Raw genomic sequence first — 10,930 nt, 5'->3', positions numbered from 1 at the left:
AATTTTAAATTAAAGACATAAAAAAGAAACTATAATGAAAGAACAGGGCAATATTAACAAAGAATCAAATAAGAACAGGCTAATTTTTTGGAAAAAAAAACAAACAAAAAGAGACATTCCAGGAAAGAAAATTCTGATTATTGAAAGGAAAAATCTAGTGGTTGATTTTAAACTCCAGATTAGACACTTTTGAAGAAAGAATTAGTAATCTGGAAAACAGATCTATCAAAATAATCTAAAATGCAGTACAAAGAAACCAAACCAAAAATAGACAAGTGGAAATATATCAAACTAAAATTCTTGTGCACAGCAAAGGAAACTATCAAAAGAGCAAAGAGACAACCTATAGAATGGGAGAAAATATTTACAAACTTCATCTGACAAGTGACTAATATCCCGAATATACAAGAAATTCAAATAACTCAACAGCCAAGAACCAAATAATCTGATTTTAAAATGGACATAAGATCTGGGTAGACACTTCTTAAAAGAAAACATACAAATGGCTAAGTAGATGAAAAAATGCTGAACATGACTAATCACCAGGGAAATGTAAACGAAAACCACATTGAGATATCATCTCACTCTGGTTAGAATGGCTATTATCAAAAAGGCAAATAAATAAATAACAAATGCTGGTGAGGATCTGGAGAAAAGGGACTGTTACAGAGTATTGATGGAAATGTAAACCAGTACTGTCATTATGGAAAACAATTTGGAGTTTCTCACAAAACTAAAATCAGAACTACCATACAATACAGCAAGTCCACTACTGGGCATTTATCCAAAAGAAAGAAAATCCGTATGTCAAAGAGATACCTGCATCCCCATGTTTATTGCAGCACTATTCAGAATGGAGTCAACCTAAATGCCTGTCAACAAATGAATGGATAAAGAAAATGTGGTACATATATACAATGGAATACCGTTCAGCAATGAGGTACATTGATATCCTGTTATTCTTGACAACATGAATGAGTCTGGAGGATATTATGTCAAGTGAAATAAGTCAGGCAAAGAAAGAGAAGTACTGCATGTTCTCATTCATATGTGGGAACTAAGAAAAATTGAGCTCATAGAAGTAGAGAGTAGAATTATGGTTATTAGAGGCCTGGAAGAGATAGGGGAAGAGAGGATAGGGAGACGTTGGTTAACAATACAAAATTCCAGCTAGATAGAGGAATAAGTTATAGTGTTCTATATCATTGTAGGAGAAATAAGATTACCAATAATTTATTGTATATTTTTGAAAAGCTACAAGAGAAGATTTTGAATGTTCATGATACAAAGAAATGATAAATATTTGAGGTGATGGGTATGCTAATTACCATGATTTGATCATTATATATTGTATACATGTATTGCAATATCACTCTGTCTCCTATAAATATGTGCTATTATTATATATCAACTAAAAATAAATAAAAGAAGAAATGAAAGTTTTAAAACTGATTATTTTGACTATGGTGATGATTTCATACAGATATACATGTCAAAAGTTAAAAATGTGCAGTTAAATATATCCAGTTTATTATATGTCAATTATACCTCAATAAAGCTCTTTAAATAAAGAGATGCTACCATAGAACAAAAGCTGTTTGTTTTTCCATACTTGAGAAGTTCATTAAAAATTAAAAATTTTGAATGTCAAAAATAGGTTGCAGAGTAAAATATATGATGCAATTCTATTTTAGGGGAACAAAGGGAAACAAACATTATACCAAAGAAAAAAATTCCAACCTAGACCTGGTGCAGTGGCTCACTCCTTGTAATCCCAGCACTTTGGTAGGCCAAAGCAGGCAGATCATGAGGTCAGGAGTTCCAGACAAGCCTGTCCAATATGGTGAAACTCTGTCTCTACTAAAAATACAAAAAAATTAGCTGGGTGTGGTTGCAGGCACCTGTAATCCTAGCTACTCGGAAGGCTGAGGCAGGAGAACCACTTGAACCCAGGAGGCAGAAGCTGCAGTGAGCTGAGATCACACCATTGCACTCCAACCTGGGTGACAAAGTGAGGCTCTGTCTCAGAAAAAAAAAAAGAAAAGAAAAAATTCTAACCTAAATATTTTTTATGATAGTATATACATGGAATAAGGTGGAAAAGAAGACTTGTAAACAAAGCCAAATGAAATTAAACTCATTTTCAATCAGAAAAAAAATAATGGTGTATAATACAGAATTTTTCCCTGGTTCCTGCAAGGGAGCCTCTAAACCCTCAGCATTTACCAAATGATAGGAGTCTTTGATATTTAGGGTGGACCTCTCGGACCATACCTGAGTTTAAGCTCAGGAGGTGACTCATGGTGTACCCCAAGATAGTTGAGGTTGATGAGATGACTCAGGACGGGGGCTGGCCGTAACAGAAAGATCAGCCATGTTAGAGCATTAGGGCTTTGAGCCACGTGGTATCAGTCCAGCCTCCAGAGGAGAAACGGAAGCTGGAGCTCAAGCTTAATCACACAGCCAGCGACTCAATCAATCCTGCCTATGTAGTCGTGCTCCACTGAAAACCATGGATACCAGAGCTCAGCTGAACTTCCCTGGTTGGCAGTGCTCTGCCCATCGTCACACACGAATGTGCTGGGAGGATGATGTTTCCCTGAGGACACGGAAGCTTCACATTTGAGACTCTCTCACACCTCATCCTATGTTCTTTTCTTTTGGTTGATTTGGATGTGTATTCCCTTCTATTTTTTATAATAAAACTTGGAAGTATAAGCTTCCTTGTGTTTTGTGGGTCATTCTAGTGCATTACAGAATTTGAGTCAGTGAAAGAACCCTCCAAATTGCAGCAAGTTGGTTGGAAGTGCAGATGGCCTGGGAAACCCAAACTTGTGACTAGTGTCTAAAGGGAGATCAATCTTGCAAAGGACTATGCCCTGAACCTGTGAAGTACGGCCCAACTCTGGGAATTTGGTGTCAGAAGTCACTGCAAACAGTAACCACTAGAAGACTAAAAATGGAATGAACAAATTCCAAACCCACAGGTGGTCAAAGAATAATAAAGTAAACTTGACTATTCCAATGGAAAAAGATCATGATAAAAGGAAAACACAAAGTAGGATGATAGAAATAAAGCCAAATGTATCAGCAGTGACAATAAATTAAAAAAAATAAACTTGCTTATTAACAGGTTTTGACATGTAAAAAGCACACTGAAGCAGTCATAGAAAAAGATCAGAACTTGAATGTAGTCCCTTATGTTTGTTTATATTTGAATTATATATGGTGAAGAATATACCCTAATCTTCTCAGGGTTTAGGGTGTGTAAAGGTCTTTATCTGCCTCAACATGAAATACTTTTATAGCCCTGAGCTAGTTATTTCTATGGAGAAGATGTGGGCTCTGGCTTTTGTATTGGTAAGATGTGGATATTGAAACGTGGGTCAAGGTTCTGAGTAGCAGGATTGCTGAGACCCAGATATGAAGGACTTGTTGCTGAGTTTGAGGCATCATGTCACAGACTGAGCAAACCTCTCTGCCACCGCCCCCAACCCCCACCAGGAGAACACCAGCATTTAACATGACCTTCCATTATTAGCTTCCAGCAGCTTTCTCGGTGAGGAGCAGGGGCCGCTTCAGTCCACCGCAGCAGGAAGCAGGTGGTCAGCAATGTGGGGTGAGCACTCAGTAGCAGGAGAGTGGAAACCGCTGGCACAGGATTTGTGGCTGGGGGGTGAAAAAGCAGTGGCAGGCATCACAACTGTAGAACTCATGATTTTAGAGTATAGTCTTAGCCTTTTAAATTAAGAGGACTCACTTTAAAAACAAAAGGTCGTATCACACACAGAAAAAATATATGTTTAGTTGGCAAAATATATCATGATGTAAAGTTGCTATCAAACATTTAGACAATAATAGCTATACTTTCTTGAATACTTTCTGTGATTCAGACACTGTACTGAATGTATTTTATATGAAGGAAGTTTTATTCTTACAGTGGATGAGGAAATTGAGATTTCGAAGTTAAATGCCTTGTTTATGTTAATATAGCAAAGAGATGGTGGATGTAAGATTCAAATCAGCTCGACCTGACAGTGACACAGCCAATGCTGACATTATGGCTATGTGCATTTGATGTCTGCAGCAGAAAACACAGATGAGAGGCACTACTGCAGTCTGCTCCAATCCTGTTAGAGTTTCCAGCTGGTCATGCACAGGGGAGCTGGGCAGGGGAGGTGGACTCGAGAGCAGAATCTTGGCAGCATTCAATGGTGAGAGTAGTCAATGGAGAGAGTGATTCCCTCCAAAGGGCTTGGGGTGTACAGTGACGCCTGGCGGGACCCCACACTGGAAGAGCTCACAAGCAGATCTGAGGCAGGTGCTCAGGTACCAGCACTCTGTACATAGAAGCAATTCAACCTCTTAGCTAGGCTTATGAGGGCATCAGGATCTGAGGCCACATTGCAGCCACACTGCATGCTGGTGACTCTTCCTCTAAGGAGCTGTGCTCTCTCAAGCCCCACGTCTCTCCTCTGTGCTGTCCTCAGCCTGCTGTGTTCCCCATCCCATCTCTCTATCTAGCACATTGTCCTTGCTAACTTACCCTCATCTTTCAAGCAGAACAAACAGCATTCCCACTTCCAGGTTTGCCCAACTCTCCTTCCTGACTTGGGCACCCCTTCTTGGTGAAGGCTGGCACGCTCCTTTACAGAGTTAATTATACTAAACTCCAGTGAAGCTCTGAAGACTGAGCTTTCACCAATATTCCTTGCATCCTGCCACTTCACTGCCAAGCATGCTTCAAAGGCTTCAGTGCCGCCTGCATGACAGTAACACCTTCTTGCTTCATTGCTCATCACTCCTGGCCTCACTCTCTGGTACTGTGTGCTGGTTCATACTGATCCTTGATGTCCCTAGAGTGGGCCTGTCTGTCACTCCTCCAGAGTTTAATCCATGCTGCTCTTTCCCCCTGGGCTGCCCTCCCTTCTGGTCTTTGTCTGGGCACCTTCCTTTCATCCTAAACAATTAGCACTTAGCTCAGCTATCACCTCTTCTAGGAAGCAGTCTCTGACACACCTGGGGAGAATTAGGTGCCTGTCTTGTGAGCTTTCCTGCCAACCCTCCCATCACCTGCACCCACCCCGAGGGTTCCACCAGGCCAAAAGGGGCTGGCATCGTCAGTGCAGGGGGCTCTACTTTACATACTCACTGCAGAATCAGCCTTTGCCATGGACTGGCAGAGCACAGGGATGCCGAACATTTATTTTTCTAATAGCAACTTGATTCATTTTTAGTTATAGATCCTAAAAACTATTTCACGTTCATTAAAAACACACACACACACAGACATCACAGAGGAAAAAAATAAAATCACCAAAATACTACTTCTCAGAGATAAGTCCTGTTACTTACAACCATAATAAGTAAGGAAGTATTTCCTTCCTGACTTCTCACATTTTTAATCATACTATACAAAGATGTGTACAATATGTTCCCTTTTCTGTACACTTAGAAATGTATTTGAGCCATGTTTATCAAGTTAGTAGAAGTAGTGGTGGTCATGGTGGTAGGAGTAATCTTCACCCATTGATAAACATAGATTTACACTCCACATTATCATTTTTCATTCTTGCACAGTATTCCCCTAGATGGAAATAATCATGAGAATTACAATAATTGCTAACATTTATCAAGTGACTACTCTGAGCTATGCATAGTCATAATAATACTTTACAATAATAATCAATAATACTTTGCAGTCATTATTGTATCTTTACTGCAACATTATGAGGCTGGTATCAGGATTATCTCCATGCTTTGCTGATGAGAAAACTAAGCCTCAGAGATGGGTCTTGCCAGAGTCGGTCCGACTCCACAGCCTACATTCTTAACCACCATCAAAGGTGTACTGTCACATTAAAAATTCCCCTACTGGAAGATAATGAAGATGTTTCCAGGGGTTTTTGTTGTTGTTGTTTCTTTGCAATAATAAACAAAATTATTTTTGGAAAAAAGAAAAACCCCAGGACCATTTTCTTATGCCTGTATCCCTGCCCTCCCTGACCTGTTCTCTCATTACTTCAATTTGCAAAAGACCACTTTAAAATTCCATCACATTGCTTTTATGAAATACGGTGGCACTGGTATAGGCAGGTCCTCAAGACTCCCTGGATTCCAAGAAATCTGCAGCTCTTTGGAGTCTAGACAGGTCTTCAAAAGACTCATTTAATACAAATATTTTACTTGGAAATTCTTCAGTGCTCAGTTAGAGGTTGATTTGGCTCCTACTTCCTGGGGCGTATTTAGATTCAATTAGGCCAAGAGCTTAGACTATCGCCCCTCGAGAAAGATTAGAAAATGGGAGTTTCCCCTTTATAGGAAGATTGTCATAAAGAATCAAGCATGACACTCTCAGTTTGAGAGGTGTTGATGTAGCTTTGCCAAACTTCCCAATTAACGCTTTGCGAAATGATCAAATTTCCATGAAGACACACGACATTTCCATTTCCTCATAATGTATATGGATAGTTTAAGAAACTAGATATCTGAAGATGGGAAATTCAGATTAAAAGAAAACCAAAAAAAAAAAAAAAACAAAAAAAAACTCTTCTCTACTTTTGACTAAACTTCTTGATTTTTTTCTCCCAATTATAATTTCCATGAATATTTTTCATCCTCTTAAGTCAAAAGAGAATGACACTTAATGTCTCCTTTTTAACAGTGACTCAAAATGAAATAAAATAAAAATGCATAACAGCCTTTATGTAATCAAGCAAAAGGTCTTGTTAGCTGAATGTATTTCACCTGAAATGAGTTCCTAAGATAAGCAAACCCGAAAGATGGAGGGTGGTCTGTGCGGTGTACATTACTTGACATCTTGGTTCTGGTTTCCTGGTGTGAACAGCGATGATAAATGTTGACTCTACTCCTGATTTACCAGGAAGGCAAGACATTCACTCGTGCTATTGTGAAGACACTGCAGAGCTGAGGGGAGCTCTACGCCTCCTTCACCTAGAGCGCACTGTTGCTGGCCTGTGTGCTGAGAGGACAGGTCCCACTGAACTGATCTCAACCAGAGTTTTCCTAGATCTCATTAGCTTTTGTTTGCAAATACTTTCCCATTAATTCCTAATTCAGTTTTCTGTGGTTTGCCCAATGCAGATTTGTTAGTCCAATTTCAAAGTTTTGCCTTGTTGTTTCAGGAAGTGCTTGGAGGACTAACCAACAGTTTTCACACAGTTTTCCAATCTGGGCCCTTGTGTTGACTTCTCCTGCTTCTAGAGAGTTTACTATTGACCCCTGACCACCAGAATACCTGCTGTGCCTGTGCAGAAATCCAGGGCAGGCCCCTTTCTCCCTCTTCTTGGCTTCTGGGTTTTGGAGAGTCATTGCTTCTCAGATATATGCTTTCCTCACTCCCCTTAAGAGTACAAGCCTGAGGAAGATCAATTCCTCCTCTGTCTCTGTAGGTGAACTTCTCATAGTTCCTTTTCCTAGAATAGAGATTCCAAGGATTATCAGCCCTGAGAGTTGCCTGGACATATACGAATCTGTTTTAGGTTTAAAATGAACTTTGGTGAGACAGAGAATTTCCCTGCTCTACTCTGTAAGGCTGACCCTGAAAGGGGACATCAGGAACTCTGTTTCTCACGTTTTGAGACATTAGGTATCAATGGGAAATTAGTGTAGTTTGAAGTGCCCACGTGGCTTACCGGTAACCACAGAGCATTAGAAACAGAGTTATTACACATGTTATTAGATACCACAAAAACATTCCCCACCAAAAACAGGAACATATCTGACTGTCATGCATACAGAGTTTACACATGTGATCATTATGCATTCATAACAGCATATTAACAAACGTAAAACCAAGACACTTGGAGAGATTTTGTGAAATAAAAGCAGTAAAATTTAAGCTTGATTACTATGTAGATTATATATCATTTGTGATTTCTGTAGACTTTCCTAAGTCAGAGAGTAAATAGCAGAGATGATCTGTTGCTTTATTTAAATTTTTTTTTGCTATTTTGGTGAAAAGAATAAATCTTTAGCTTCTCTCTCAGGCCCTGCCAGAACACTGGTATGATGACCTTGTTTAGGATGACAATTCCATCTACCCACAGCAAACAGAGTAGCAGCAACCATCTGTGTAATTAGTCAATACTTTCATCACTACTTTCTTCTCACCAACTATGAGAGATGGACTAAATAAGCAGGAAAAATAAGTTGAAATTATGTAACTGTCCTTACTGCATCTTGCTAGATCTAACTTTCCAGGAAAGGATGCATACAAATGAAAAAAAAAAAAAGCAATCTTAGTAAAATTAAATAGGATATACGACCCCATTGTGTTCTAGACCAGCACTTTGCACACTTTAATGTGCGCCCACATCACCTGGGGAAGAATGTTGTTAAAATGCAGATTCGGATTCAGTAGATTTAGGGTGGGATCTCAGATCCTACCTTTCAACAAGCTCCCAGGTGATGTTGATGCTGCTGTCTGAGGACCACACTTAGAATAGCCAGGAACTAAGAGATGCTAACTTCTCTTTCACCTTTTTTTTTTTTTTTTTTTTTGAGACAGAGTCTCACTCTGCTTCCCAGGCTGGAGTGCAGTGGCACAATCTTAGCTTACTGCAACCTCTGCCTCCCGGGTTCAAGCGATTCTCCTGCCTCAGCCTCCGGAGTGGCTGGGATAACAGGCGTGTGCCACCACGCCCAGCTAAGTTTTGTATTTTTAGTAGAGACGGAGTTTCACCATGTTGGCCAGGCTGGTCTGGAACTCTTGACCTCAAGTGATCCACCCACCTCGGCCTCCCAAAGTGCTGGGATTACAGGCCAGCCTCTTTTACCATTCTTTATATGGCTACACTGCCAACCATTAGTTAGGACCTCTGAGATTAAAAGATGAGAACAAAAAGTAATTGGAACTTAGGTTTGCTAGTTATTAGCCATTGTGATAAAGATTTAGTGAAAGAAGCTACTAGACCACTGCTTCTCCAATGATACAGTGCATAGGAATCACCTGGAAACATGCTAAAGTGCAGATTCTAATTGAGTAGGTAGGGGTGGAGTCTGAAAAGCCTCATTGTAACAAGCTCCTGGATAGCATTCAAGTTGCTGGTCCAAGGATCAAACTCCAGAGTAGTCAGGGTCTCTAGACAACAGAATTTACAAAAATTCACCCCACACCCCCTTTTTTTTGTTAGCCTTTGTTGAATTTTCTGAAGAAGATGAAGAAAAGACGTAGTCAAAATCTAAATTTTTATTTAAATGGGATAATTGCTAAGATTCTGGAGAGGGGAAGATGTGATGGAGGGGGTGGGATGGAGGGTTTGGCATCAGGAGGGAGAGCGCTGCATTCCCGTGGGTTTATGCTCTTCCCCACGTGGGTTCATGCTCTTCCCCACGTAGGTTCACATGCTCATTATTTCACTATGGGTGTGCCTGCGCTGTGGCCTTGCAGCCTGGAGGTGTCTAGACCGGTCGTCACTCTGCTGCATGTCCCAGGGCACGTAGAAGGCTGAGAACAAATAATTTTAGTTCAGGGAGTTCCCTGCATAACAAGAGCTACCTCTTTTTCTTCCCACTTTGAATAAATAGAAGTCAGCAGGACTTTTGTCACCTCTCACTTCTGGCCAATTCAAGTTTCTGTCTGCACGTGTGCACACATACCATCTGAAGGCAAACGGAAAGGCTGGGTTCTGTCAGACTCCAGTCCAGAGCAACTCTTCATTTCCTAGACTGGCGGTGGCAACCGAGTGCAATTTTCCATATGTACCTAAACACTGTTCCCCGTAAATTCATCGGGTGAATCCTCCCCCGACACTCCATCACGCCCCTCCGACGTCACTGTGTGATTTCCGGCTTCAGTCTGGGCTCTAAGTATTGGACAATGACTATTGAAGAAAAGCAATATAGAAAAGGCTGAAGATCAAGGTGATCAGCAGACTGTGATGTTTCATTCCTTTGCTCACTTTCTCACTTCATACCCATATACTTCAGATGATCTATTGTTTCTGTGCTGAACACACAGACACACACACACACACACACACCAGCTTTCTCTGTTTATTTCTTCTGAAATTATATTGCACAAATATGAAAACCAAAACATCCCACTTCCTCACTAGGCAGTTGAAACTTTCCTGATGACAATCCTAAGTAACCACAACAGGGAATGAGTTAACATTTCAGTTGGGAGGATTTCCCCACCTCTCCTCTCCTGTCAATGAGGCATGAAGTTCCCAGTTGATTTCTCCATCTGGCCCAACCATTCCTGGAAACCTGATTCCAAAGAAGGCAATGAGAAGATGTGAAAGAGTTGCCTGGGCAAGGGAGGCGGAGGCAGGAGGTCGATGGGGACTGTAGCTCTCTCATGAGTTCAGGGGTGAGGGCATGCTGCCAATTGTTAAAACTTTACCACTAGCTAGAAATTCAAGCTAATGCATCCCTATATGAGAGGGATGCAAGCCCTTGAATTGAAATAAAATAAAATAAAATAAAATAAAATAAAATAAAATAAAATAAAATAAAATGTGGGAATGCAGAGGAGTTTCAGTTCCTCATTGGAAACATTTTCAGCGTGAAAATTTCAAAGACTGGCCTCATACATGAGATCTCAAATGATTTCTGATAAAACGCAATCCACAATTTCAACAGGAAGGGCTTTGCTGAGCTTACTCATATACATACACAAGATAAAAAACAGCCACAGTAAGATACAATTTCTTAAGTGTTGAAGGGCAGACATCTCTCACCACCCCTTAATCTTTCTCATGATTTGTCGAAGAAGGTGGGCTGCATTGTCTCACAGAGGAGAAGTCAATCAGTGTTTTCAGACGTTAGATACCAATTCAGTTTTTTCCAACTGGGTGAGAAAACTTCCTGGAAGTGTAATTACTTGTGGTTCGGGTAACCATGCCATATTTAATAGAATTGTGCAAAGGAAACTCTAGCAATAAGAGGCAGAGAGTTAAGATTG

Source organism: Papio anubis, chromosome 4 (assembly GCF_008728515.1).
Source record: "Papio anubis isolate 15944 chromosome 4, Panubis1.0, whole genome shotgun sequence".
Classification (NCBI taxonomy): domain Eukaryota; kingdom Metazoa; phylum Chordata; class Mammalia; order Primates; family Cercopithecidae; genus Papio; species Papio anubis.
Note: the sequence above shows the minus strand (reverse complement) of the source record.